The sequence below is a fragment of the Salvelinus fontinalis genome, chromosome 20, assembly GCF_029448725.1.
Source record: "Salvelinus fontinalis isolate EN_2023a chromosome 20, ASM2944872v1, whole genome shotgun sequence".
Taxonomy (NCBI): domain Eukaryota; kingdom Metazoa; phylum Chordata; class Actinopteri; order Salmoniformes; family Salmonidae; genus Salvelinus; species Salvelinus fontinalis.
This window is the reverse complement of record NC_074684.1, coordinates 27,078,466-27,106,312: the sequence shown is the minus strand read 5'-3', so window position 1 is coordinate 27,106,312 and position 27,847 is coordinate 27,078,466. Positions and strand designations below refer to the sequence as shown.

Genomic DNA, 27,847 nt, shown 5'->3' with positions numbered 1-27,847 from the left:
ATTTGGTATTTATTAAAACATTTTGAAATGGAGTCGAGCTGCTTTATCCTTTATCTCCTCGGGACATAGTGAAGGCTCTGCAGGCCTTGTCTGAGTATGCAGTCTACAGTGAGTCTCACCTCATAAATCCCCACATTACAGTCAACAGAGGACCTTCAACCATAGTGGCCAACTTCCACTCTAGCTACATCAACTATCTGCTATACCAGAGCCAGGAAGTAAAATGAAAAGATCCCCATTCAAATAAAATGATCAAGCAATAAAGAACAAAGCAGTGCATTATTCTCCAGGTTTGGCTCCATCTTAGTGATGATGTTGCAACTGATTGTTGTGGTTAACGTTTCAGATCGAGACAGGCAGAGAGGAACGCTTACAGGTTATTCTGTCCAGGGCCAAGGATTCGATCTGTTTCAGAATCCAGTAATGTGTTGAGTGACTTAAATCACAGTCCTCATGTCTGCCTGCCAAAGATTTCCATCAATCTCAATAATGAAAACATGTCAAACACAGCCCCTTGCATCATACCAATGACTAACCTCATATCAAAAGGATGAGAAATCACCATAACAGTAAAAATGGTGGCTTTGGAGTGTTGTTTAAGTAATCCTATCTCATCATTAACACGGTCCGATTGTGTCCCAGGGAGTTATTAATGCTGGAGCCTCCTGCTGTAAAGCGTTAATCGGCCTGTCTCAGTCTCACTCTTTGATGAAACGTTCACATCTTGAGTTGTTTTCATCCCTGTAAATGGGCTGCAACAAATCAGTCCCTTTGAAGAAAGCATACTGTCTGTCAGTAAAACATTGAAATGAAACTTGCCAGTAAATTGTTTTGATCGTTCTCCTTTATTTGTATTGCTCAATCTCTCTCTCTCTTTACAATTCAGAGGGCAGAAGGTTGTCACAGAGACACCACACAGGAGGCTTTTGATTTGCATGTATAGTTGTTTGACACTGACACGTATTACGTCCACCTTTATCTGCAACAGGTAAGGCTTAGGGGCTGGCTTGGTAACACACATTTACAGCTTCAAAATGAAAACCCCAAAAAGAAAACTTGGCTTTTCAATAGCCTGCTGTTTAAATAAGTTAGATATTGGAAAGGTCACATGGTCTGGCATGTCAGGATGCTGCAAAAGGTTTATTACCTACTGTGTTTTATATAGCTATTCCCAAATTGCTCTCTTGCAGTCTGTTGGAGGGCCAGGTCATTAACTAGACTGGCATGGCCATTCTGGAGGTGGGCCTTTTCAATGGCATCATCCTGGCTCAGGATGGGATTGAGACCAACGACGTGGTTAGGTGAGTGGAGACAACTCCGGGGAATGTCAACCTCTACCTGGACTCTAAAAGTGTAACTATACAGATGTAGGATCTTAATTTGATCACTCTGTTGTCACTGATAATTTTCCTGCATAAATGCATAAATTCATGCATTCATGCATAAAATCACAATAAAACAACACTAACACATGGTTATATTATATTAACAATATTACACATTTCCTCCGTGTGGTACTGGATGTTTCTGTGTGGTACTGGATGTCTCTGTGTGGTGTCTTGATATCCTCTACATGTAACGTAAGACCGTCAACAAGATATACCCTGTGGCATCTCTCTTTCAGACAATGGGGAGGAGGAAACGTATCCCATCTGAGATAGATCTTGAAACACACTACTCAATTATTGTTAGGTATGGAGACATTGGAGGCGTTGCTCAGAAGTCATATAACACAAGTTTTGACATCAAGCTCACTGTTTAGCAGGGTACTCACCTCTCGTTTTATTCTCATGTTGACTCCCTCCTCATGCGACGACAGAGGAGATGTGTGTGGAAATCCCTGTAGTCGTGGACCTCTACAATGGCGTCGACAGAGATGTTCGCCTCACTTCAGGTCTTAGGAAACTATGCAGTAATATTTTTATTTTTTATGTATTCTTTCTTGCGTTGTTAGCCCAGATAATCTCAAGTGTTATTACATACAGCCGGGAAGAACTATTGGATATAAAAGCGACGTCAACTTACCAACATTACGACCAGGAATACAACTTTCCCAAAGAGGATCCTTTGTTCGGACCTCCACCCTGAACATGGGATCTTATCCCAGAGGCCGACCCAAACTAACGCGGTCACCGCAAGAGAGGCAAACGGAGTGGCCTACTGGTCAGACTTAGAAGGCGAGCACACCATCCACCGCTTTCGAGCATATTACTCGCCAATGTTCAATCTCTAGACAATAAGGTGGATGAAATTAGGGCACGAGTTGCCTTCCAGAGAGACATCAGAGATTGTAACATTCTCTGTTTCACAGAAACATGGCTCACTCGGGATATGTTGTCGGAGTCGGTACAGCCACCCGGTTTCTTCACGCAACGCGGCAACAGAAACAAACATCTCTCTGGTAAGAATGGCAGGGGTGTATGCCTTATGATTAACGACTCATGGTGTAATCATGACAACATACAGGAACTCAAGTCCTTTTGTTCATCTGACCTAGAATTCCTTACAATCAAATGCCGACCGCATTATCTACCAAGAGAATTCTCCTCGATTATAGTCACAGCCGTGCATACGGAGATACCTCGACGGCAGATACCTCGACGGCCCTGAAAGAAATTCACTGGACTCTATGTACACTGGAAACCATACATCCTGAGGCTGCATTTTTTTGTAGCTGTGGATTTTAACAAAGCTAATCTGAGAACAAGGCTTCCTAAATTCTATCAGCATATTGAATGTGCGACACGAGCTGGTAGCATTCTGGACCATTGCTACTCTAACTTCTGTGATGCATACAAAGCCCTCCCCCACCCTCCCTTCAGCAAATCTGACCATGGCTCCATTTTGTTGCTCCCAGCCTATAAACAAGAAATGCCCATGCTCAGGTCTATCCAACGCCGGTCTGACCAATCAGATTACACGCTTCAAGATTGCTCCGATCACATGGACTGGGATATGTTCCGGGTAGCCTCAGACACAAAACATTGATGTATACGCTGACTCTGAGTGAGTTTATTAGCAAGTGCATTGGTGATGTTGTACCAACTATGACTATTAAAACCTTCCCTAACCAGAAACCGTGGATTGATGGCAGCATTCGCGCAAAACTGAAAGCGCAAACCACCGCTTTTAATCATGGCAAGGCGACTGGAAACATGACCAAATACAAACAGAGTAGCTATTCCCTCCGCAAGGCAATCAAACAAGCAAAGCGTCAGTATAGAGACAAAGTAGAGTCGCAATTAAATGGCTCAACACAAGACGTATGTGGCAGGGTCTACAGTCAATCACGGATTACAAAAAGAAAACCACCCCCGTCGTGGACATCGACGTCTTTCTGCCAGACAAATTAAACAACTTCTTTGCTCACTTTGAGGACAATACAGTGCCACTAACACGGCCCGCTACCAAAGTCTGTGGGCTCTCCTTCACCGTAGCCAACGTGAGTAAAACATTTAAACGTGTTAACCCCCGCAAGGCTGCAGGCCCAGACGGCATCCCTAGCCGCGACCTCAGAGCATGCGCAGACCAGCTGGCTGGTTTGTTTACGGACATGTTCAATCAATCCCTATGCCAGTCTGCTGTGTCCACATGCTTCAAGATGGCCACCACTGTTCCTGTTCCCAAGAAAGGTAAGGTAACTGAACTAAACGACTATCGCCCGTAGCACTCACTTCTGTCATCATGAAGTGCTTTGAGAGACTAGTCAAGGATCATATCACCTCCACCCTACCTGATACCCCAGACCCACTCCAATTTGCTTACCGCCCAAATAGATCCACAGACGACGCAATTGCCATCACACTGCACACTGTCCTATCCCATCTGGACAAGAGGAATACCTATGTAAGAATGCTGTTCATTGACTACAGCTCAGCATTTAACACCATAATACCCTCCAAACTCGTCATTAAGCTCGAGACCCTGGGTCTCGATCCCGCCCTGTGCAACTGCGTCCTGGACTTTCTGACGGGCCGCCCCCAGGTGGTGAGGGTAGGAAACATCTCCACCCCACTGATCCTCAACACTCAATGTTTCCTACCCTCACCAGGGTGCGTTCTCAGCCCTCTCCTGTACTCCCTGTTCACCCATGACTGCGTGGTCATGCACGCCTCCAACTCAATCATCAAGTTTGCAGACGACACTTCCATAGTAGGCTTGATTACCAACAACAACGAGATGGCCCATAAGGAGAAGGTGAGGGCCCTCGAAGTGTACTGTCAGAAAAATAACCTCTCACTCAACGTCAACAAAACAAAGGAGATGATCGTGGACTTCAGGAAACAGCAGAGGGAGCATCCCCCCAGTGTGGGGGACAGGGGGCCTATATGTCTGGCAGTGTGTCAGTCTCCCACCATCATTACCATGTGGCCACTCTCGCCTGTGCTCTCTTGGTCCTCCTGGCCTGCAGCTTTTAAAAGATATCTGTATAGACTTGTTGTGCCATTCTGTTGTGTAATAATAAGGAAGTGCAAAATGTGATTTTACTGAATAGGTTGGGGAAGTGTGGGGTATTGAATAGGTTGGGGAAGTGTGGGGTATTGAATAGGTTGGGGAAGTGTGGGGGGGAAGTGTGGGGTATTGAATAGGTTGGGGAAGTGTGGGGTATTGAATATGCTGGGGAAGTGTGGGGAATTGAATAGGTTGGGGAAGTGTGTGTGGGGGGGGGGTGTGAGGGGTATTGAATAGGTTGGGGAAGTGAGGGGTATTGGATAGGTTGGGGAAGTGTGGGGGGAGGTTTGGGGTATTGGATAGTTTGGGGAAATGTGGGGGAGAAGTGAGGGGTATTGAATAGGTTGGGGAAGTGAGGGTTATTGAATAGGTTGGGGAAGTGTGGGGTATTGAATATGTTGGGGAAGTGAGGTGTGTTGAATAGGTTGGGGAAGTGAGGTGTGTTGAATAGGTTGGGGAAGTGTGGGGTATTGAATAGGTTGTGGAAGTGAGGTGTATTGGATAGGTTGGGGAAGTGAGGGGTGTTGTATAGGTTGGGGAAGTGTGGGGGGGAAGTGAGGGGTATTGAATAGGTTGGGTAAGTGAGGGTTATTGGATAGGTTGGGGAATTGTGGGGTATTGAATAGGTTGTGGAAGTGAGGGGTATTGAATAGGTTGTGGAAGTGAGGGGCATTGAATAGGTTGGGGAAGTGTGGGGGGGGGGGGGGAGTGAGGGGTATTGAATAGGTTGGGGAAGTGAGGGGTATTGAATAGGTTGGGGAAGTGAGGGGTATTAAATAGGTTGGGGAAGTGTGGATGGGAAGTGAGAGGTATTAAATAGGTTGTGGAAGTGAGTGGCATTGAATAGGTTGGGGAAGTGTGGGGGGGGGGGTAGTGAGGGGTATTGAATAGGTTGTGGAAGTGAGGGGCATTGAATAGGTTGGGGAAGTGAGGGGTATTGAATAGGTTGGGGAAGTGAGGGGTATTGAATAGGTTGGGGAAGTGTGGGGGGGAAGTGAGGGGTATTGAGTAGGTTGGGGAAGTGAGGGGTATTGAATAGGTTGGGGAAGTGAGGGGTATTGAATAGGTTGGGGAAGTGTGGGTGGGAAGTGAGGGGTATTGAATAGGTTGTGGGGGGAAGTGAGGGGTATTGAATAGGTTGGGGAAGTGTGGGGGGGGGGGGTAGTGAGGGGTATTGAATAGGTTGTGGAAGTGAGGGGCATTGAATAGGTTGGGGAAGTGAGGGGTATTGAATAGGTGTGGGGGGAAGTGAGGGGTATTGAATAGGTTGGGGAAGTGTGGGGGGGAAGTGAGGGGTATTGAGTAGGTTGGGGAAGTGAGGGGTATTGAATAGGTTGGGGAAGTGAAAGGTATTGAATAGGTTGGGGAAGTGTGGGGGGGAAGTGAGGGGTATTGAGTAGGTTGGGGAAGTGAGGGGTATTGAATAGGTTGGGGAATTGAGGGGTATTGAATTGGTTGGGAAAGTGAGGGGTATTGGATAGGTTGGGGTAGTGAGGGGTATTGAATAGGTTGTGGAAGTGAGGGGCATTGAATAGGTTGGGGAAGTGAGGGGTATTGAATAGGTTGGGGAAGTGAGGGGTATTGAATAGGTTGGGGAAGTGTGGGGGGGAAGTGAGGGGTATTGAATAGGTTGGGGAAGTGAGGGGTATTGAATAGGTTGGGGAAGTGAAAGGTATTGAATAGGTTGGGGAAGTGTGGGGGGGAAGTGAGGGGTATTGAATAGGTTGGGGAAGTGAGGGGTATTGAATAGGTTGGGGAATTGAGGGGTATTGAATTGGTTGGGAAAGTGAGGGGTATTGGATAGGTTGGGGAAGTGAGGGGTGTTGGATAGGTTGGGGAAGTGAGGGGTATTGAATAGGTTGTGGAAGTGAGGGGTATTGTATAGGTTGGGGAATTGTGGGGGAAGTGAGGGGTATTGAATAGGTTGGGGAAGTGAGGGGTATTGAATAGGTTGTGGAAGTGAGGGGTATTGAATAGGTTGGGGAAGTGTGGGGGGGAAGTGAGGGGTATTGAATAGGTTGCGGAAGTGTGGGGTATTGAATAGGTTGGGGAAGTGTGGGGTATTGAATATGCTGGGGAAGTGTGGGGAATTGAATAGGTTGGGGAAGTGTGGTGGGGGGGGGGTGTGAGGGGTATTGAATAGGTTGGGGAAGTGAGGAGTATTGAATAGGTTGGGGAAGTGTGGGGGGAGGTGAGGGGTATTGAATAGGTTGGGGAAGTGTGGGGGGGAAGTGAGGGGTATTGAATAGGTTGGGGAAGTGTGGGGTATTGAATAGTTGGGGAAGTGAGGGGTATTGAATAGGTTGGGGAAGTGAGGGTGTTGAATAGGTTGGGGAAGTGAGGGGTATTGAATAGGTTGGGGAAGTGAGGGTATTGGATAGGTTGGGGAAGTGAGGGGTATTGAATAGGTTGGGGAAGTGTGGGGGGGAAGTGAGGGGTATTGAATAGGTTGGGTAAGTGAGGGTATTGGATAGGTTGGGGAATTGAGGGGTATTGAATAGGTTGTGGAAGTGAGGGGTATTGAATAGGTTGTGGAAGTGAGGGGTATTGAATAGGTTGGGGAAGTGTGGGGGGGGAAGTGAGGGGTATTGAATAGGTTGGGGAAGTGAGGGGTATTGAATAGGTCGGGTAAGTGTGGGGGGGAAGTGAGGGGTATTGAATAGGTTGGGGAAGTGAAGGGTATTGAATAGGTTGGGGAAGTGAGGGGTATTGAATAGGTTGGGGAAGTGTGGATGGGAAGTGAGGGGTATTGAATAGGTTGTGGAAGTGAGGGGTATTGAATAGGTTGGGGAAGTGTGGGGGGGGGATAGTGAGGGGTATTGAATAGGTTGTGGAAGTGAGGGGCATTGAATAGGTTGGGGAAGTGAGGGGTATTGAATAGGTTGGGGAAGTGAGGGGTATTGAATAGGTTGGGGAAGTGTGGGGGGGGAGTGAGGGGTATTGAGTAGGTTGGGGAAGTGAGGGGTATTGAATAGGTTGGGGAAGTGAAGGGGTATTGAATAGGTTGGGGAAGTGTGGGGGGGAAGTGAGGGGTATTGAATAGGTTGGGGAATTGAGGGGTATTGACTATGTTGGGAAAGTGAGGGGTATTGGATAGGTTGGGGAAGTGAGGGGTGTTGGATAGGTTGGGGAAGTGAGGGGTATTGAATAGGTTGTGGAAGTGAGGGGTATTGTATAGGTTGGGGAATTGTGGGGGAAGTGAGGGGTAATGAATAGGTTGGGGAAGTGAGGGGTATTGAATAGGTTGTGGAAGTGAGGGGTATTGAATAGGTTGGGAAGTGTGGGGGGGAAGTGAGGGGTATTGAAAAGGTTGGGGAAGTGAGGGGTATTGAATTGGTTGGGGAAGTGTGGGGGGGGGGGGGGGAAGTGAGGGGTATTGAATAGGTTTTGGAAGTGAGGGGTATTGAATTGGTTGGGGAAGTGTGGGGGGGAAGTGCGGGGTATTGAATAGGTTGTGGAAGTGAGGGGTATTGGATAGGTTGGGGAATGAGGGGTATTGAATAGGTTGGGGAAGTGAGGGGTATTGAATAGGTTGGGGAAGTGTGGGGGGAAGTGAGGGGTATTGAATAGGTTGTGGAAGTGAGGGATATTGAATTGGTTGGGGAAGTGTGGGGGGGAAGTGAGGGGTATTGAATAGGTTGTGGAAGTGAGGGGTATTGAATAGGTTGGGGAAGTGAGGGGTATTGAATAGGTTGGGGAAGTGAGGGGTATTGAATAGGTTGTGGAAGTGAGGGGTATTGAATAGGTTGTGGAAGTGAGCGGTATTGAATAGGTTGGGGAAGTGTGGTGGGGAATTGAGGGGTATTGAATAGGTCGGGGAAGTGTGGGGGGGAAGTGAGGGGTATTGAATAGGTTGGGGAAGTGTGGTGGGGAATTGAGGGGTATTGAATAGGTCGGGGAAGTGTGGGGGGGAAGTGAGGGGTATTGAATAGGTCGGGGAAGTGTGGGGGGGAAGTGAGGGGTATTGAATAGGTCGGGGAAGTGTGGGGGGGAATTGAGGGGTATTGAATAGGTCGGGGAAGTGTGGTGGGGAAGTGAGGGGTATTGAATAGGTCGGGGAAGTGTGGGGGTGATGTGAGGGGTATTGAATAGGTCGGGGAAGTGTGGGGGGGATGTGAGGGGTATTGAATAGGTCGGGGAAGTGTGGTGGGGAAGTGAGGGGTATTGAATAGGTTGGGGAAGTGTGGGGGGGAAGTGAGGGCTATTGAATAGGTCGGGGAAGTGTGGTTGAGAAGTGAGGGGTATTGAATAGGTCGGGGAAGTGTGGGGGGGATGTGAGGGGTATTGAATAGTTCGGGGAAGTGTGGTGGGGAAGTGAGGGGTATTGAATAGGTTGGGGAAGTGTGGGGGGGAAGTGAGGGGTATTGAAAAGGTTGGGGAAGTGTGGGGGGGAAGTGAGGGGTATTGAATAGGCCGGGGAAGTGTGGGGGGGAAGTGAGGGGTATTGAATAGGTCAGGGAAGTGTGGGGGGGAAGTGAGGGGTATTGAATAGGTCGGGGAAGTGAGGGATATTGAATTGGTTTTGGAAGTGAGGGGTATTTAATTGGTTGGGGAAGTGTGGGGGAAAAGTGCGGGGTATTGAATAGGTTTTGGAAGTGAGGGGTATTGAATTGGTTGGGGAAGTGTGGGGGGAAGTGCGGGGTATTGAATAGGTTGTGGAAGTGAGGGGTATTGGATAGGTTGGGGAATGAGGGGTATTGAATAGGTTGGGGAAGTGAGGGGTATTGAATAGGTTGGGGAAGTGTGGGGGGAAGTGAGGGGTATTGAATAGGTTGTGGAAGTGAGGGATATTGAATTGGTTGGGGAAGTGTGGGGGGGAAGTGAGGGGTATTGAATAGGTTGTGGAAGTGAGGGGTATTGAATAGGTTGGGGAAGTGAGGGGTATTGAATAGGTTGGGGAAGTGAGGGGTATTGAATAGGTTGTGGAAGTGAGGGGTATTGAATAGGTTGTGGAAGTGAGCGGTATTGAATAGGTTGGGGAAGTGTGGTGGGGAATTGAGGGGTATTGAATAGGTCGGGGAAGTGTGGGGGGGAAGTGAGGGGTATTGAATAGGTTGGGGAAGTGTGGTGGGGAATTGAGGGGTATTGAATAGGTCGGGGAAGTGTGGGGGGGAAGTGAGGGGTATTGAATAGGTCGGGGAAGTGTGGGGGGGAAGTGAGGGGTATTGAATAGGTCGGGGAAGTGTGGGGGGGAAGTGAGGGGTATTGAATAGGTCGGGGAAGTGTGGGGGGGAAGTGAGGGGTATTGAATAGGTCGGGGAAGTGTGGGGGGGATGTGAGGGGTTTTGAATAGGTCAGGGAAGTGTGGGGGGGGATGTGAGGGGTATTGAATAGGTCGGGGAAGTGTGGTGGGGAAGTGAGGGGTATTGAATAGGTTGGGGAAGTGTGAGGGGGAAGTGAGGGGTATTGAATAGGTCGGGGAAGTGTGGTGGGGAAGTGAGGGGTATTGAATAGGTCGGGGAAGTGTGGGGGGGAAGTGAGGGGTATTGAATAGGTTGTGGAAGTGAGGGATATTGAATTGGTTGGGGAAGTGTGGGGGGGAAGTGAGGGGTATTGAATAGGTTGTGGAAGTGAGGGGTATTGAATAGGTTGGGGAAGTGAGGGGTATTGAATAGGTTGGGGAAGTGAGGGGTATTGAATAGGTTGTGGAAGTGAGGGGTATTGAATAGGTTGTGGAAGTGAGCGGTATTGAATAGGTTGGGGAAGTGTGGTGGGGAATTGAGGGGTATTGAATAGGTCGGGGAAGTGTGGGGGGGGAAGTGAGGGGTATTGAATAGGTTGGGGAAGTGTGGTGGGGAATTGAGGGGTATTGAATAGGTCGGGGAAGTGTGGGGGGGAAGTGAGGGGTATTGAATAGGTCGGGGAAGTGTGGGGGGGAAGTGAGGGGTATTGAATAGGTCGGGGAAGTGTGGGGGGGAAGTGAGGGGTATTGAATAGGTCGGGGAAGTGTGGGGGGGAAGTGAGGGGTATTGAATAGGTCGGGGAAGTGTGGGGGGGATGTGAGGGGTTTTGAATAGGTCAGGGAAGTGTGGGGGGGGATGTGAGGGGTATTGAATAGGTCGGGGAAGTGTGGTGGGGAAGTGAGGGGTATTGAATAGGTTGGGGAAGTGTGAGGGGGAAGTGAGGGGTATTGAATAGGTCGGGGAAGTGTGGTGGGGAAGTGAGGGGTATTGAATAGGTCGGGGAAGTGTGGGGGGGAAGTGAGGGGTATTGAATAGGTTGGGGAAGGGTGGGGGTGAAGTGAGGGGTATTGAATAGGTCGGGGAAGTGTGGGGGGGAAGTGAGGGGTATTGAATAGGTCGGGGAAGTGTGGTGGGGAAGTGAGGGGTATTGAATAGGTTTGGGAAGTGTGGGGGGGATGTGAGGGGTATTGAATAGGTCGGGGAAGTGTGGGGGGGATAGTGAGGGGTATTGAATAGGTCGGGGAAGTGTGGTGGGGAAGTGAGGGGTATTGAATAGGTTGGGGAAGTGTGGGGGGGAAGTGAGGGCTATTGAATAGGTCGGGGAAGTGTTGTGGGGAAGTGAGGGGTATTGAATAGGTTGGGGAAGTGTGGGGGGGAAGTGAGGGGAATTGAATAGGTTGGGGAAGTGTGGGGGGGAAGTGAGGGGTATTGAATAGGTCAGGGAAGTGTGGGGGGGAAGTGAGGGGTATTGAATAGGTCGGGGAAGTGAGGGATATTGAATTGGTTTTGGAAGTGAGGGGTATTGAATTGGTTGGGGAAGTGTGGGGGAAAAGTGCGGGGTATTGAATAGGTTTTGGAAGTGAGGGGTATTGAATTGGTTGGGGAAGTGTGGGGGGAAGTGCGGGGTATTGAATAGGTTGTGGAAGTGAGGGGTATTGGATAGGTTGGGGAATGAGGGGTATTGAATAGGTTGGGGAAGTGAGGGGTATTGAATAGGTTGGGGAAGTGTGGGGGGAAGTGAGGGGTATTGAATAGGTTGGGGAAGTGAGGGATATTGAATTGGTTGGGGAAGTGGGGGGGGGAAGTGAGGGGTATTGAATAGGTTGTGGAAGTGAGGGGTATTGAATAGGTTGGGGAAGTGAGGGGTATTGAATAGGTTGGGGAAGTGAGGGGTATTGAATAGGTTGTGGAAGTGAGGGGTATTGAATAGGTTGTGGAAGTGAGCGGTATTGAATAGGTTGGGGAAGTGTGGTGGGGAATTGAGGGGTATTGAATAGGTCGGGGAAGTGTGGGCGGGAAGTGAGGGGTATTGAATAGGTTGGGGAAGTGTGGTGGGGAATTGAGGGTTATTGAATAGGTCGGGGAAGTGTGGGGGGGAAGTGAGGGGTATTGAATAGGTTGGGGAAGTGTGGGGGGGAATTGAGGGGTATTGAATAGGTCGGGGAAGTGTGGGGGGGAAGTGAGGGGTATTGAATAGGTCGGGGAAGTGTGGGGGGGAAGTGAGGGGTATTGAATAGGTCGGGGAAGTGTGGGGGGGAATTGAGGGGTATTGAATAGGTCGGGGAAGTGTGGTGGGGAAGTGAGGGGTATTGAATAGGTCGGGGAAGTGTGGGGGTGATGTGAGGGGTATTGAATAGGTCGGGGAAGTATGGGGGGGATGTGAGGGGTATTGAATAGGTCGGGGAAGTGTGGTGGGGAAGTGAGGGGTATTGAATAGGTTGGGGAAGTGTGGGGGGGAAGTGAGGGCTATTGAATAGGTCGGGGAAGTGTGGTTGAGAAGTGAGGGGTATTGAATAGGTCGGGGAAGTGTGGGGGGGATGTGAGGGGTATTGAATAGGTCGGGGAAGTGTGGTGGGGAAGTGAGGGGTTTTGAATAGGTTGGGGAAGTGTGGGGGGGAAGTGAGGGGTATTGAAAAGGTTGGGGAAGTGTGGGGGGGAAGTGAGGGGTATTGAATAGGCCGGGGAAGTGTGGGGGGGAAGTGAGGGGTATTGAATAGGTCAGGGAAGTGTGGGGGGGAAGTGAGGGGTATTGAATAGGTCGGGGAAGTGAGGGATATTGAATTGGTTTTGGAAGTGAGGGGTATTTAATTGGTTGGGGAAGTGTGGGGGAAAAGTGCGGGGTATTGAATAGGTTTTGGAAGTGAGGGGTATTGAATTGGTTGGGGAAGTGTGGGGGGAAGTGCGGGGTATTGAATAGGTTGTGGAAGTGAGGGGTATTGGATAGGTTGGGGAATGAGGGGTATTGAATAGGTTGGGGAAGTGAGGGGTATTGAATAGGTTGGGGAAGTGTGGGGGGAAGTGAGGGGTATTGAATAGGTTGTGGAAGTGAGGGATATTGAATTGGTTGGGGAAGTGTGGGGGGGAAGTGAGGGGTATTGAATAGGTTGGGGAAGTGAGGGATATTGAATTGGTTGGGGAAGTGGGGGGGGGGAAGTGAGGGGTATTGAATAGGTTGTGGAAGTGAGGGGTATTGAATAGGTTGGGGAAGTGAGGGGTATTGAATAGGTTGGGGAAGTGAGGGGTATTGAATAGGTTGTGGAAGTGAGGGGTATTGAATAGGTTGTGGAAGTGAGCGGTATTGAATAGGTTGGGGAAGTGTGGTGGGGAATTGAGGGGTATTGAATAGGTCGGGGAAGTGTGGGCGGGAAGTGAGGGGTATTGAATAGGTTGGGGAAGTGTGGTGGGGAATTGAGGGGTATTGAATAGGTCGGGGAAGTGTGGGGGGGAAGTGAGGGGTATTGAATAGGTTGGGGAAGTGTGGGGGGGAATTGAGGGGTATTGAATAGGTCGGGGAAGTGTGGGGGGGAAGTGAGGGGTATTGAATAGGTCGGGGAAGTGTGGGGGGGAAGTGAGGGGTATTGAATAGGTCGGGGAAGTGTGGGGGGGAAGTGAGGGGTATTGAATAGGTCGGGGAAGTGTGGTGGGGAAGTGAGGGGTATTGAATAGGTCGGGGAAGTGTGGGGGGGATGTGAGGGGTATTGAATAGGTCGGGGAAGTGTGGGGGGGATGTGAGGGGTATTGAATAGGTCGGGGAAGTGTGGTGGGGAAGTGAGGGGTATTGAATAGGTTGGGGAAGTGTGGGGGGGAAGTGAGGGCTATTGAATAGGTCGGGGAAGTGTGGTGGAGAAGTGAGGGGTATTGAATAGGTCGGGGAAGTGTGGGGGGGATGTGAGGGGTATTGAATAGGTCGGGGAAGTGTGGTGGGGAAGTGAGGGGTATTGAATAGGTTGGGGAAGTGTGGGGGGGAAGTGAGGGGTATTGAAAAGGTTGGGGAAGTGTGGGGGGGAAGTGAGGGGTATTGAATAGGCCGGGGAAGTGTGGGGGGGAAGTGAGGGGTATTGAATAGGTCAGGGAAGTGTGGGGGGGAAGTGAGGGGTATTGAATAGGTCGGGGAAGTGAGGGATATTGAATTGGTTTTGGAAGTGAGGGGTATTGAATTGGTTGGGGAAGTGTGGGGGAAAAGTGCGGGGTATTGAATAGGTTTTGGAAGTGAGGGGTATTGAATTGGTTGGGGAAGTGTGGGGGGAAGTGCGGGGTATTGAATAGGTTGTGGAAGTGAGGGGTATTGGATAGGTTGGGGAATGAGGGGTATTGAATAGGTTGGGGAAGTGAGGGGTATTGAATAGGTTGGGGAAGTGTGGGGGGAAGTGAGGGGTATTGAATAGGTTGTGGAAGTGAGGGATATTGAATTGGTTGGGGAAGTGTGGGGGGGAAGTGAGGGGTATTGAATAGGTTGTGGAAGTGAGGGGTATTGAATAGGTTGGGGAAGTGAGGGGTATTGAATAGGTTGGGGAAGTGAGGGGTATTGAATAGGTTGTGGAAGTGAGGGGTATTGAATAGGTTGTGGAAGTGAGCGGTATTGAATAGGTTGGGGAAGTGTGGTGGGGAATTGAGGGGTATTGAATAGGTCGGGGAAGTGTGGGGGGGAAGTGAGGGGTATTGAATAGGTTGGGGAAGTGTGGTGGGGAATTGAGGGGTATTGAATAGGTCGGGGAAGTGTGGGGGGGAAGTGAGGGGTATTGAATAGGTCGGGGAAGTGTGGGGGGGAAGTGAGGGGTATTGAATAGGTCGGGGAAGTGTGGGGGGGAAGTGAGGGGTATTGAATAGGTCGGGGAAGTGTGGGGGGGAAGTGAGGGGTATTGAATAGGTCGGGGAAGTGTGGGGGGGATGTGAGGGGTTTTGAATAGGTCAGGGAAGTGTGGGGGGGATGTGAGGGGTATTGAATAGGTCGGGGAAGTGTGGTGGGGAAGTGAGGGGTATTGAATAGGTTGGGGAAGTGTGAGGGGGAAGTGAGGGGTATTGAATAGGTCGGGGAAGTGTGGTGGGGAAGTGAGGGGTATTGAATAGGTCGGGGAAGTGTGGGGGGGAAGTGAGGGGTATTGAATAGGTTGGGGAAGGGTGGGGGTGAAGTGAGGGGTATTGAATAGGTCGGGGAAGTGTGGGGGGGAAGTGAGGGGTATTGAATAGGTCGGGGAAGTGTGGTGGGGAAGTGAGGGGTATTGAATAGGTTTGGGAAGTGTGGGGGGGGTGTGAGGGGTATTGAATAGGTCGGGGAAGTGTGGGGGGGATGTGAGGGGTATTGAATAGGTCGGGGAAGTGTGGTGGGGAAGTGAGGGGTATTGAATAGGTTGGGGAAGTGTGGGGGGGAAGTGAAGGCTATTGAATAGGTCGGGGAAGTGTGGTGGAGAAGTGAGGGGTATTGAATAGGTCGGGGAAGTGTGGGGGGGATGTGAGGGGTATTGAATAGGTCGGGGAAGTGTGGTGGGGAAGTGAGGGGTATTGAATAGGTTGGGGAAGTGTGGGGGGGAAGTGAGGGGAATTGAATAGGTTGGGGAAGTGTGGGGGGGAAGTGAGGGGTATTGAATAGGTCAGGGAAGTGTGGGGGGGAAGTGAGGGGTATTGAATAGGTCGGGGAAGTGAGGGATATTGAATTGGTTTTGGAAGTGAGGGGTATTGAATTGGTTGGGGAAGTGTGGGGGAAAAGTGCGGGGTATTGAATAGGTTTTGGAAGTGAGGGGCATTGAATTGGTTGGGGAAGTGTGGGGGGAAGTGCGGGGTATTGAATAGGTTGTGGAAGTGAGGGGTATTGGATAGGTTGGGGAATGAGGGGTATTGAATAGGTTGGGGAAGTGAGGGGTATTGAATAGGTTGGGGAAGTGTGGGGGGAAGTGAGGGGTATTGAATAGGTTGTGGAAGTGAGGGATATTGAATTGGTTGGGGAAGTGTGGGGGGGAAGTGAGGGGTATTGAATAGGTTGTGGAAGTGAGGGGTATTGAATAGGTTGGGGAAGTGAGGGGTATTGAATAGGTTGGGGAAGTGAGGGGTATTGAATAGGTTGTGGAAGTGAGGGGTATTGAATAGGTTGTGGAAGTGAGCGGTATTGAATAGGTTGGGGAAGTGTGGTGGGGAATTGAGGGGTATTGAATAGGTCGGGGAAGTGTGGGGGGGGGAAGTGAGGGGTATTGAATAGGTTGGGGAAGTGTGGTGGGGAATTGAGGGGTATTGAATAGGTCGGGGAAGTGTGGGGGGGAAGTGAGGGGTATTGAATAGGTCGGGGAAGTGTGGGGGGGAAGTGAGGGGTATTGAATAGGTCGGGGAAGTGTGGGGGGGAAGTGAGGGGTATTGAATAGGTCGGGGAAGTGTGGGGGGGAAGTGAGGGGTATTGAATAGGTCGGGGAAGTGTGGGGGGGAAGTGAGGGGTATTGAATAGGTCGGGGAAGTGTGGGGGGGATGTGAGGGGTTTTGAATAGGTCAGGGAAGTGTGGGGGGGGATGTGAGGGGTATTGAATAGGTCGGGGAAGTGTGGTGGGGAAGTGAGGGGTATTGAATAGGTTGGGGAAGTGTGAGGGGGAAGTGAGGGGTATTGAATAGGTCGGGGAAGTGTGGTGGGGAAGTGAGGGGTATTGAATAGGTCGGGGAAGTGTGGGGGGGAAGTGAGGGGTATTGAATAGGTTGGGGAAGGGTGGGGGTGAAGTGAGGGGTATTGAATAGGTCGGGGAAGTGTGGGGGGGAAGTGAGGGGTATTGAATAGGTCGGGGAAGTGTGGTGGGGAAGTGAGGGGTATTGAATAGGTTTGGGAAGTGTGGGGGGGATGTGAGGGGTATTGAATAGGTCGGGGAAGTGTGGGGGGGATGTGAGGGGTATTGAATAGGTCGGGGAAGTGTGGTGGGGAAGTGAGGGGTATTGAATAGGTTGGGGAAGTGTGGGGGGGAAGTGAGGGCTATTGAATAGGTTGGGGAAGTGTGGGGGGGAAGTGAGGGGTATTGAATAGGTCAGGGAAGTGTGGGGGGGAAGTGAGGGGTATTGAATAGGTCGGGGAAGTGAGGGATATTGAATTGGTTTTGGAAGTGAGGGGTATTGAATTGGTTGGGGAAGTGTGGGGGAAAAGTGCGGGGTATTGAATAGGTTTTGGAAGTGAGGGGTATTGAATTGGTTGGGGAAGTGTGGGGGGGAAGTGCGGGGTATTGAATAGGTTGTGGAAGTGAGGGGTATTGGATAGGTTGGGGAATGAGGGGTATTGAATAGGTTGGGGAAGTGAGGGGTATTGAATAGGTTGGGGAAATGTGGGGGGAAGTGAGGGGTATTGAATAGGTTGGGGAAGTGAGGGATATTGAATTGGTTGGGGAAGTGGGGGGGGGGAGTGAGGGGTATTGAATAGGTTGTGGAAGTGAGGGGTATTGAATAGGTTGGGGAAGTGAGGGGTATTGAATAGGTTGGGGAAGTGAGGGGTATTGAATAGGTTGTGGAAGTGAGGGGTATTGAATAGGTTGTGGAAGTGAGCGGTATTGAATAGGTTGGGGAAGTGTGGTGGGGAATTGAGGGGTATTGAATAGGTCGGGGAAGTGTGGGCGGGAAGTGAGGGGTATTGAATAGGTTGGGGAAGTGTGGTGGGGAATTGAGGGGTATTGAATAGGTCGGGGAAGTGTGGGGGGGAAGTGAGGGGTATTGAATAGGTTGGGGAAGTGTGGGGGGGAATTGAGGGGTATTGAATAGGTCGGGGAAGTGTGGGGGGGAAGTGAGGGGTATTGAATAGGTCGGGGAAGTGTGGGGGGGAATTGAGGGATATTGAATAGGTCGGGGAAGTGTGGGGGGGAAGTGAGGGGTATTGAATAGGTTGGGGACGTGTGGGGGGGAAGTGAGGGGTATTGAATAGGTCGGGGAAGTGTGGGGGGGATGTGAGGGGTATTGAATAGGTCAGGGAAGTGTGGGGGGGATGTGAGGGGTATTGAATAGGTCGCGGAAGTGTGGTGGGGAAGTGAGGGGTATTAAATAGGTCGAGGAAGTGTGGGGGGGATGTGAGGGCTATTGAATAGGTCGGGGAAGTGTGGTGGAGAAGTGAGGGGTATTGAATAGGTCGGGGAAGTGTGGGGGGGATGTGAGGGGTATTGAATAGGTCGGGGAAGTGTGGTGGGGAAGTGAGGGGTATTGAATAGGTTGGGGAAGTGTGGGGGGGAAGTGAGGGGTATTGAATAGGTTGGGGAAGTGTGGGGGGGAAGTGAGGGGTATTGAATAGGACGGGGAAGTGTGGGGGGGAAGTGAGGGGTATTGAATTGGTCAGGGAAGTGTGGGGGGGAAGTGAGGGGTATTGAATAGGTCGGGGAAGTAAGGGATATTGAATTGGTTTTGGAAGTGAGGGGTATTGAATTGGTTGGGGAAGTGTGGGGGAAAAGTGCGGGGTATTGAATAGGTTTTGGAAGTGAGGAGTATTGAATTGGTTGGGGAAGTGTGGGGGGGAAGTGCGGGGTATTGAATAGGTTGTGGAAGTGAGGGGTATTGGATAGGTTGGGGAATGAGGGGTATTGAATAGGTTGGGGAAGTGAGGGGTATTGAATAGGTTGGGGAAGTGTGGGGGGAAGTGAGGGGTATTGAATAGGTTGGGGAAGTGAGGGATATTGAATTGGTTGGGGAAGTGGGGGGGGGGAAGTGAGGGGTATTGAATAGGTTGTGGAAGTGAGGGTTATTGAATAGGTTGGGGAAGTGAGGGGTATTGAATAGGTTGGGGAAGTGAGGGGTATTGAATAGGTTGTGGAAGTGAGGGGTATTGAATAGGTTGTGGAAGTGAGCGGTATTGAATAGGTTGGGGAAGTGTGGTGGGGAATTGAGGGGTATTGAATAGGTCGGGGAAGTGTGGGAGGGAAGTGAGGGGTATTGAATAGGTTGGGGAAGTGTGGTGGGGAATTGAGGGGTATTGAATAGGTTGGGGAAGTGTGGGGGGGAATTGAGGGGTATTGAATAGGTCGGGGAAGTGTGGGGGGGAAGTGAGGGGTATTGAATAGGTCGGGGAAGTGTGGGGGGGAAGTGAGGGGTATTGAATAGGTCGGGGAAGTGTGGGGGGGAAGTGAGGGGTATTGAATAGGTCGGGGAAGTGTGGGGGGGAAGTGAGGGGTATTGAATAGGTTGGGGAAGTGTGGGGGGGGAGTGAGGGGTATTGAATAGGTCGGGGAAGTGTGGGGGGGATGTGAGGGGTATTGAATAGGTCAGGGAAGTGTGGGGGGATGTGAGGGGTATTGAATAGGTCGCGGAAGTGTGGTGGGGAAGTGAGGGGTATTAAATAGGTCGGGGAAGTGTGGGGGGGATGTGAGGGCTATTGAATAGTTCGGGGAAGTGTGTTGGAGAAGTGAGGGGTATTGAATAGGTCGGGGAAGTGTGGGGGGGATGTGAGGGGTATTGAATAGGTCGGGGAAGTGTGGTGGGGAAGTGAGGGGTATTGAATAGGTTGGGGAAGTGTGGGGGGGAAGTGAGGGGTATTGAATAGGTTGGGGAAGTGTGGGGGGGAAGTGAGGGGTATTGAATAGGCCGGGGAAGTGTGGGGGGGAAGTGAGGGGTATTGAATAGGTCAGGGAAGTGTGGGGGGGAAGTGAGGGGTATTGAATAGGTCGGGGAAGTAAGGGATATTGAATTGGTTTTGGAAGTGAGGGGTATTGAATTGGTTGGGGAAGTGTGGGGGAAAAGTGCGGGGTATTGAATAGGTTTTGGAAGTGAGGGGTATTGAATTGGTTGGGGAAGTGTGGGGGGGAAGTGCGGGGTATTGAATAGGTTGTGGAAGTGAGGGGTATTGGATAGGTTGGGGAATGAGGGGTATTGAATAGGTTGGGGAAGTGAGGGGTATTGAATAGGTTGGGGAAGTGTGGGGGGAAGTGAGGGGTATTGAATAGGTTGTGGAAGTGAGGGATATTGAATTGGTTGGGGAAGTGAGGGGTATTGAATAGGTTGTGGAAGTGAGGGGTATTGAATAGGTTTGGGAAGTGAGGGGTATTGAATAGGTTGGGGAAGTGAGGGGTATTGAATAGGTTGGGGAAGTGAGGGGTATTGAATAGGTTGTGGAAGTGAGGGGTATTGAATAGGTTGTGGAAGTGAGCGGTATTGAATAGGTTGGGGAAGTGTGGTGGGGAATTGAGGGGTATTGAATAGGTCGGGGAAGTGTGGGGGGGATGTGAGGGGTATTGAATAGGTCGGGGAAGTGTGGTGGGGAAGTGAGGGGTATTGAATAGGTTGAGGAGGTGTGAGGGGGAAGTGAGGGGTATTGAATAGGTCGGGGAAGTGTGGTGGGGAAGTGAGGGGTATTGAATAGGTCGGGGAAGTGTGGGGGGGAAGTGAGGGGTATTGAATAGGTTGGGGAAGGGTGGGGGTGAAGTGAGGGGTATTGAATAGGTCTGGGAAGTGTGGGGGGGATGTGAGGGGTATGGAATAGGTTGGGGAAGTGTGGTGGGGAAGTGAGGGGTATTGAATATTTTGGGGAAGTGTGGGGGGGAAGTGAGGGGTATTGAATAGGTCGGGGAAGTGTGGGGGGGAAGTGAGGGGTATTGAATAGGTTGGGGAAGTGTGGTGGGGAAGTGAGGGGTATTGAATAGGTCGGGGAAGTGTGGGGGGATGTGAGGGGTATTGAATAGGTCGGGGAAGTGTGGGGGGGATGTGAGGGGTATTGAATAGGTCGGGGAAGTGTGGTGGGGAAGTGAGGGGTATTGAATAGGTTGGGGAAGTTTGGGGGGGAAGTGAGGGCTATTGAATAGGTCGGGGAAGTGTGGTGGAGAAGTGAGGGGTATTGAATAGTTCGGGGAAGTGTGGGGGGGATGTGAGGGGTATTGAATAGGTCGGGGAAGTGTGGTGGGGTTGTGAGGGGTATTGAATGGGTTGGGGAAGTGTGGGGGGGAAGTGAGGGGTATTGAATAGGTTGGGGAAGTGTGGGGGGAAGTGAGGGGTATTGAATAGGTCGGGGAAGTGTGGGGGGGAAGTGAGGGGTATTGAATAGGTCGGGGAAGTGTTGGGGGGAAGTGAGGGGTATTGAATAGGTCGGGGAAGTGTGGGGGGCATGTGAGGGGTATTGAATAGGTCGGGGAAGTGTGGTGGGGAAGTGAGGGGTATTGAATAGGTTGGGGAAGTGTGGGGGGGGGTGAGGGGTATTGAATAGGTCGGGGAAGTGTGGGGGGGAAGTGAGGGGTATTGTATAGGTCGGGGAAGTGAGGGGTATTGAATAGGTCGGGGAAGTGAGGGGTATTGAATAGGTCGGGGAAGTGAGGGGTATTGAATAGGTCGGGGAAGTGAGGGGTATTGAATAGGTTGGGGAAGTGAGGGGTATTGAATAGGTTGGGGAAGTGAGGGGTATTGAATAGGTTGGGGAAGTGAGTGGTATTGAATAGGTCGGGGAAGTGTGTGTTTTATTCAATCTTGCTCTGCAGTATGTTTTTTTCACAGTCATGCACTGGAATGTTTGTAAATACTGTTTTGATTTTTAAATTGGCTTAAGTGAAATATAAATAGAGGTTGACCAAAGGGCAGAATATTATAGGCATCTTATGTAAAATTCCAATTTGCTGCTTATATTTTCATTATTCGTGTCATCACTTTTAAGTAATTAATGAGAAGTACGATGTGCCGTATCATAATCAATATAATGACTCAATCTAATGTCTTCATATGTTTGGTATGAGAGTGTACAATGTAGTGTAAAGTTGAATAAAGGGAAAGACACGTTTCTATGAGAGCAGACTGACTGACCTGAGAGGAGTTGACAGCACAATATGAACACACACTCAAGCAACTGGCAATGGCACAACACACCAGACATCACATAGTTCACAACCCCTCCAGGCTCTAATGCAGACCTGTTTGAAGTAAATGACAGACAGTGTGCATTGAAGCAGTAAATAAACCAATAGGAGATTACTCTCCGGGCTCTTGACTTGACTCCTTGAATGAATCACTTTAATGTCCAGCATGTTTTAATTCGGTGTGATTAATGGGTTTTGTTGCAGCTCATCTGGCAGCAGCATGTGTAAAAGAAGGCTGTGTCTAGAGTAGTGCACTATAAAGGGAATAGGCTTCCATTTGGGATGTATTCAGAGAGCGATCCAACAGCGAGCAACAGCATGAGCGGCACTTTTAAGGATCCTTCATAAATCTAGGCACTCTCCTTTGGTCCTCCTGTACGTGGAACTGCAGAAAAAAGTGATTGAGACATGAGAGAGAAACTCATAACTTCAAAGCATCTCTATGATGAGAAGAGGCTTGAACTTTTCAAATCCTCTCCATGTTAACTGCCTGTATGAAAGGGTAGTAGCCCTGCAGCTTACAGGCAGTCAGTTGGCTGACGTCGAAAACGTTTGCCCCATATGCTGGGGTGACTGAGGTAGAACTCCTATTCTATTTTACAGGTGTGGCGTATAGATATCACAGAAATGCCTGTATCCTCCATTCCAGAAGGTGCTACATTATGTTGTGTTCGCTAGACATTTTCTGTTGAAATGAATTGTAGTTAGTGTGTTCACTTAGATATATTTAAGTCTCAAATGGTGGGACACTGGAGATCAGCGGTCATGTCTCATATTTAATGGAGTTTTAATACAACCTATTTGTCTCCAGGACAAAGAAATACATCAATTACACAAGCCCTTACTGGACATAGAATGAGCAGAAGAGATAGTTACAAGTGAATGAGGTGATAATTGAAAACATTTCAATCGGCTCAAAAAGATGAGTGATCTTGGAAATCTGGCCCTGACTGAGCAGTCAAAGGACTACTCATGTCCTTTCACAGCATGCTTCCATAAGTAGACTGTGTAGTGCATGACGTATGTCTGTCAGGTCATTTTGACTCCATGTTTTGCATCCTTTGTATTATTCTTATTAGCTTTGAGGTTTTGTTTGGTCGACCTATGCCCTCTGGTCCTTGGCATGTTGTTTCACACTGCTGTTTTTATTTATTGACAGCTGGGGAAGGAAAAAACTTCCACCACAGCATACTACTCTTTAGCTGATAGTGTACTTGCATGGCAGATATTGATACAACAATTTTGTTATGATTCTTCAACGTATTACTCTCAACAAGCATCGTAACGCAAATTACTCACAGACTATAATATACGGTGTGTAATTGATATAGTTCTGCAGGGTTGACATACCCTGTTGATCGTGTAGGATTATTTTATTTCACTGTTAGTAGTTCTAAAATATGGGGAATCAGTTGTTGAGAATATAAATGGTAATTGATTATCTACTTAGCTTCTACTTAGCTCTATTTAGCGCTATTCTGATTGACCAGATGTTGATTCATTGTTGGAAGAGAGATGATTTGTAAACGCTTCGCCTCTTCGGTTGTATTAACACAGGCAGCTCAATTCTGATATTTTTTCAGGTTTTTGTCATAGATTTTTGTTACTTTGAACTGTCTGCATCTGGGGCTTCTCCTGAGCCGTGATAGTACGAACGGGCCATGACGGACCCAGCAGAATCGGACCAGCTCGGCAACGCCGTCTCCTCCTAAGGAGCCACCATTGGATGGCACGAGGAGTTGCTTTGTGGTCTTATGGAAGGGTTCCAGACCTTGGCCGAACGCCATGAACGAGCGTTGAACACTTTGCTGGAGCAATTCCGCGGGTTGTCTGGCAGGCAGCCTACCACGACGGTAACCTTCCAGCCCCTCAAACGCCGCTGTTAGCAGCGCGGCTCCCCCAGCCACCCCGGTTTCTAGAGAACCCCACTTACCTCCCCAGAACACTTTGCTGGAGAGTTGGGAACATGTTGGGCGTTTCTCACTCAGTGTTCTCTCATCTTCGAGCTGCAGCCCTCCTCCTTCCCCTCAGACCGCTCGAAGATAGCGTACCTCATTACGCTGATGTCCGGGAGGGCTCTCGCCTGGGTTACGGCAGTATGGGAACAGCAGTCAGCTGTATGCTTCAGTCTGGAGGAGTTCATTGCGGAGGTGAAGAAGATTTTTGATTCTCCATTGTCCGGGAGAGAGGCTGCCCGGAAGTTACTCCAGCTTCGGCAAGACTCCCGCAGTGTGAGAAACTATGCATTGGATTTCCGCACGTTGGCATCTGAGAGTGCCTGGAACCCGGAATCGCTGTTGGACACGTTCCTGCACGGATTATCTTAGGGAGTTAAGGACGAACTAGCAGCCTGGGAACTACTGACGGATCTCGACTCACTCATCGCCTTGACCACGTAGGAAGGAGAGGAGGTCTGATTCCACCTCGCCTCTGAGGCATCCCGGAAGTCCCCAACGTCTCTGTTGCTGAGAGAACCCGAGGCTACCTGAGTTCCCCCGAGAGTCTCCGAAGCCTGCCGATTCACCTCTTCTCGAGCCGATGCAACTAGGCAGAGCTAGGCTGTCTCCAGCCGAACGTTTATACAGGCTTCACACGAAGAGTTGCCTGTATTGCGGGACTACTCGTCATTTTGTGTCCTCCTGCCCACTAAAAGACTAGGCTCACCGGTAGGGGTGAGTACTCTGGTGGGCCATACTTTTCCTCTCCCCTTACTCGCACCTCTCTCCAAGCCATCCTGCTGTGGGGAAACCAGTCGAAATCTCTCCAGGTACTCATCGACTCTGGGGCCGATGAGAGTTTTGTGGACGCTACCCTGGCGTCCGAGCTAGGAATCCCCACTCAGCCCCTCTCCATTCCCATGGACGTTAGAGCACTGAACGGGTGCTCTATAGGCCGGGTTACCCACAATACCACTGCCATCAACCTATGGGTGTCAGGGAACCACAGCGAGGCTATCCAATTCATGCTAATTAAGTCTCCTCAGGTTCCTGTGATATTGGGATTATCTTGGCTCCAGCAACACAATACCCTCATTGACAAGACTGCTGGTGCCATCATGGGCTGGAGCCCATTCTGCCATGCCTATTGCCTGAAGTCAGCACAGCCTGCCACGGGATGTCTTCTTGTGGGCTCGGATGTTTCCCCGGACCTCTCCGCCATTCCCGCAGAGTACCAGGACCTCCGGGAGGTTTTTAGTAAGGCCCAGGCCACTTCGCTTCCTCCACACCGACCCTATGACTGCGGGATCAACCTTCTCCCAGGCACCACACCACCCTTGGGACGACTGCACTCTCTGTCGGGTCCGGAGACCAAGGCTATGGAGACCTACATCGAGGATTCATGAGCTTCAGGGTGTATCTGTCCTTCTGCCTCCCCCGAGGGCGCAGGGTTGCACACATGCATCAACTACCGTAGCCTCAATGACATCACGGTTAAAAACCGCTACCCGCTACCACTCGTTGCCTTGACCTTCGTGCCACACCAGGGGGCCACCATTTTCTCCAAGTTGGACCTGTGGAATGCCTACCACCTGGTGCAGATACGGGAAGGGGATAAGAGGAAGACTGCCTTCAACGTGACCAGCGGTCACTACGAATATCTGGTCTATTGGTCTTACCAACGCTCCAGCTGTGGTCCAGGCCCTGGTTAATGACGTTCTCCGTGACATGTTGAACCGCTTTGTCTTCGTCTACCTCGACGACATCCTCGTTTTCTCCTGCTCAGCCCAAGAACACATGCTCCACATCCGACAGGTCCTGGAGAACCATTTTTTGTGAAAGCGGAGGTTCCATCGCTCCACCATCCCCTTCCTTGGTTACATCATTGTTGCGGGGAATGTACAGATGGATCCCGGAAAGGTGAGAGCAGTGGTAGATTGGCCGCAGCCTATGTCCAGAGCGTAGCTGCAACGTTTCCTGGGATTTTCCCACTTTTTTTCTCCACTTTATCCGGGGCTACCGGATGTTTGTCCCTGACGCTGTCCTCCCCTCGGTCCTGGAGTGGGCCCACTGTCTTTTGACCAATCAGATTAGATCTGTTGCTAATTATTTGGGCAAAATATCAGAATTGGGCTGCCTGTGTAAACGCAGCCTTTTCTTCTTTTCCCTTGAAAATCGGATGCTTCTGGTTCCTCCGACCCTACTGAGGCTGGGAGAGAACTTGCCTGGCTAACCATCCACATCACTATGGCCAAACTGAGCGTTTCTTCTCCACGACGAGTCTGGATTTGCCTCTCTCCCCTACGATTTTTAAAAAGATAACACATTTTGTCCATTCTGATTGGTCCCAGAAACTGGTGGGTTGGGCCAGAGCCAATCTGCATGATGTTTTCAACTTTGATACTCTAATTGGTTAGATTAGTTAGAGACAATCCAATCGCTGATCAATTTTTTTTAATAATATCCCTCATTTTGAAGTCAATCAATCAATCAATCAATTTTATTTTATATAGCCCTTCGTACATCAGATAATATCTCGAAGTGCTGTACAGAAACCCAGCCTAAAACCCCAAACAGCTAGAATGCAGGTGTAGAAGCACGGTGGCTAGGAAAAACTCCCTAGAAAGGCCAAAACCTAGGAAGAAACCTAGAGAGGAACCAGGCTATGAGGGGTGGCCAGTCCTCTTCTGGCTGTGCCGGGTGGAGATTATAACAGAACTATGCCAAGATGTTCAAAAATGTTCATAAGTGACAAGCATGGTCAAATAATAATCATGAATAATTTTCAGTTGGCTTTTCATAGTTGATCATTAAGAGTTGAAAAAACAGACAAACGACTTCTAGGATGGAAGTTTCAGACTGAATGTATGTAGCAATCAATAATCAAGCGGAATTACATTCGGAGTGAGTCGTCAGGTAAGGAGAGAACCAGAAGTATTTGAGTTGATGGCTATGAATGTGGTCGGCTCGAGAGAGTCATCTATCCACAATCTAAAGAACCCTCAAACTACAATAAATGCCCATGAGCCAAAATGGTATTTCTTCCAGAGTAAGGGAATCCTGTCTTTGCTTACCTGTAACTGAGGCCTTGCAGGTCTGGACTGGACACATGCTGTGCTCTGCTCAGCAGTACATGGCACAGACAGGGCTAAGTCTCAAAAAGCACCCTATTATTCCCTATATTCCCTATACTGGAGCATGCAGCTCTTTATTTCATAGTGTGTATCTGGAATGACACCCTATTCCTTATTTAGTGCACTACTTTTGACTGGGCCCCATATAAGGAATGGGGTGTCATTTGGGACGCACGTATAGTAATTACACTGGCTTTAATAGCAACCTGCCTGGTTTTCCCAGCTTTATCATGCACATTGTACGGTACTTGTGCATTATGGAAATATACAGTAAGGTTCACATCTATAGCCACAATAACGAAACAAGAGGAAGGGTTGTTTACTAGTTAGTGTATCTGGTCGTAAGAGACAAACTTCTGGTTCCAACAAGGATTAAACAAATCAGACACGTCCCTTTAAATAAACATGTTGCTGACTCTCCCAGCCAGAAAAGTGTGTGTCTAGAGCTGGTGAGAACATAAACACAATCACAAAGTCAAAATATTTCCTCCGCGGAGCTTCTTACTCCATTCTGATACATCATTATTCATTCTCAACAGGCCAGAGCCTTGTATATGGGCCTACATCCATCCACACCCACCCAACACATGTAGCACAGACCACGTCGGTCACTCCCATGGACATCAAACAACACACACAGACAGGAATTCTGCAGCATATTTCATAAATATGTTTTCGTAGACAAAGCAGATGAGTAATTACTGTACGATAGTTGCAACAACCTGGCTCCAGTTATCCAACCAGATCCAGTTCTACTAATTTATTGGTAAAGGACAAGGTCTATCAACAGATCCAACAAGACATCCAACATTTTTAATCAAGCCATTCACCAAGGACACCCATCACAGCAAGTTCAGTTTATACTGTAAGTAACAGGACATAATTGATTGTTAGAACAGTTGTTGGAATGAAAACCAATGTAAATTGGACTACTCTGGGACTAGAGATTGTCGCAGTTAACAAAGTGAGAGAGGGAGAGAAAGACAAAGACAGATAAAAATACAGAGACAGAGACAGAGAAAGATACACAGAGAGAGAGAGACAGAGACAAAGAGAGACCGAGACACAGAGAGCAAGACAGAGACACAGAGAGCAAGACAGAGACACAGAGAGCAAGACAGAGACAGAGAAGAGACAGAGACAGAGACAGAGGCAGATCGAGATAGACGGACCAGAGAGAGAGGGAGAGACAGACAGAGAAAGAGGGAGAGAGGGAGCACAACAGAGACAGAGACAGACCAGAGAGAGAGGGAGAAAGAGGGAGAGAAAGAGAGAGTGACAGCAACAGAGAAAGAGATAGACAGACAGACAGACAGACAGACAGAGAAAGAGGGAGAGACAGACAGACAGACAGAGAAAGAGATAGAGACAGA

General features: G+C 49.5%; 1 pseudogene; it reads left to right on the top strand.

Annotated features, from left to right (window-relative positions):
• Positions 1-24,746, top strand: part of LOC129817130 (CD109 antigen-like) — a 40,732-nt pseudogene extending 15,986 nt beyond the window's left edge.
• The last annotated feature ends 3,101 nt before the right edge of the window (positions 24,747-27,847 follow it).